Here is a 2436-nt window from a genome sequence, read left to right on the forward strand (position 1 = left end):
TATATATATATATATATATATATATATATGTGTGTGTGTGTGTGTGTGTGTATAAAAATACCCTGTGCATTACCCCTATATAATTATCCTGCTAAATAAGAGACTTAAGCTTTCATATGTATGTATGGCGATGCACTGTATATACCCCATGCACATTTTCTTCCTTTTAGCAACTTCTTCTTCTTTTTGACTATTAAGCTAATGTAACGACTACATTTCTCCACTGTGAGATCAATAAAGTCAATCAGTCAATCAATAACCTCAAGCTAGTTGCAGAGGCAAATATCCCGGCCTATAGGAAGAGTTCAGTAGAGCGCCTAAGGTGGTTGCCTACTTTCCCTATATGGTAAGTCCACCTATAGGCTACAAGCTTTTTTTGTATATAACTTTGTGGGTAAGAGTGCAGAGCTGTATACTGTTGTCTGCTGGGTAGCTTTTTGATAGGGAAGAACAGGAAACATCTGAATGAGCTGATCCACAGGGCTGGTTAAGTCTTGGAGAGGAACCTGGGGTGAAACATCAATGAAACGTGCTCCTAGAGGAAGGCATGAAGGATCCTGGTCTGTGACAGTCCCCCCTTTCACCTTTTCCTGGATGGGCAAGTGAGCAGCTGAAACCAAAGGCTACTGTCCCTACTCTGCAGGACTGAGCGCCTCAGGACGTCATCCATCTCTCCTGCCATCCAAACACACAACCCTAACTCACTAACTAATGACCTGCCTGATTGTATTGCCTGGTGTGTTGAATTTCTGCACGTCTGATAGGCTAACAATAGAGATATTATTGAATCAAGAAGAATCCAGAATGTTTATTGTTATTATGGACCTATAAGGAAATTTTACCAGGTCCCTTAGCTGAGAGCCTATGACTGCATCTAATCTACTATGAACCCTTTGGCCTTTTTCCTGGAGCCCAGCTTTGATATGTGGTGAACCCCGTTCTGCAAAGAGACTCATCATTGTTCGTTATCAGACCCACCACATTGGTGCCATCAGAGAACTTAAAATTAGTGTTTTTGCTGTGGATGGCCGGACAGGTAAAGAAGTTACCCTAAAGTTTTGCTCAGGAACCCAGAGTGCAGGCTGTGGGGATCAAACTGTGTACTTGCAGCCTTCTAAGAACACAGGTGCACTGCTCTAACCACTAGGCCAACACTCCCCATTAATACTACCTCATTTTTTGTGCACAGGCATAACAATGGAGGATTTCAGGGAGGCAGGGGTCACAGAAAGCTGCAGGAAGAAGTTGATGTCCAGAAAAACAGCTCCAATCTGATCAGCACACGGTTTAATAGTTGGACCTGACACCCTGTCTGGATGCAGCCTGGATGATGTTAACTTTCCTCCAAAATGTGGCTCTCAACTTATGGATGTAGCTGCAGGACATGAGGCTGTTTCTCAGGGTTCCACAGACTATGAGAATGAATTTGTTTCTAAGTATGTGTAATTGGAGTGTAAGTAAATTGCCATTTATCTATTATGTATGTAATTATTATGTATATAAAAAATCAAATACAACTTGACATATGTCATTGTGTGAATGTATTTATGAATGGGTGAATATCAGAGAAGCAAAATAATGTGCTATGCGAGTACAGGTAATTTACCATGTTATAACATGTACATAAAAAGTTCTGTTGTTTAATATTCTCTGACGTGGTCACAGTTCTCAGTATTTAGCTTTTGTATTTAGAAAAGTATTAAATAAGGCCTTATATCTTTCAATTTTCTAAATGTAAGTTTTTTTTATATTTTCTCCTTTCTGCTCCTTCTTTTAGTTATCATCTGTCCTGCTGTATTTTTGATCCTATTAAATCGTATCTATTTCCTGCCATTATGTCACCTCTTCCACCACTCTTTCTTCAGTTTTTGATTGGTATCCATTTTCTCTGATTTATGTTTGCAAATTTCTTCCTCTAGTTGGGTGGGCCAATTGCATCCATTTAGTTTCATGGTACTAGGGCTGGAAAGTAGTTGCACGTATGACTATGATTATGTAAACATGGTGTATACTATTCTAACAAGAAATGTAAACCATGTTAGTCTTAAATGTTGCTTATAGTTTTAATTCATATTGGCTAATGCTGAAAACAGGGGGTTAGACTTTTACTTTAAAGCATGTTATTTAAAACTATTTGATATGAGGGATGGTGAGTATAATGGAAATAGATGGGATGATCAGATGAGGAAAACCGGAAAGAAGCTTCATAGATATGGGAGAAGTTGCAGACGGTTTGATATAAGAGAGATGCTTTGATAGTAGAAATGATCAGCTTCAGAAAATGTTTAATACAGCAGCTACACATATGTCCCAAAAGTGCATAATGTCACATGGAAAGTAGCTTAAGAAAACAGGTGTCTTAAATTAGCACTATATAAATAATTATACTTAGTTTAGTTTAACTCACCTAAAAGATACAGTGAGGTAATAAAAAAT

The sequence above is a fragment of the Cyprinodon variegatus genome, unplaced genomic scaffold (assembly GCF_000732505.1).
Source record: "Cyprinodon variegatus isolate N-32 unplaced genomic scaffold, C_variegatus-1.0 Scaffold202, whole genome shotgun sequence".
Lineage (NCBI taxonomy): Eukaryota > Metazoa > Chordata > Actinopteri > Cyprinodontiformes > Cyprinodontidae > Cyprinodon > Cyprinodon variegatus.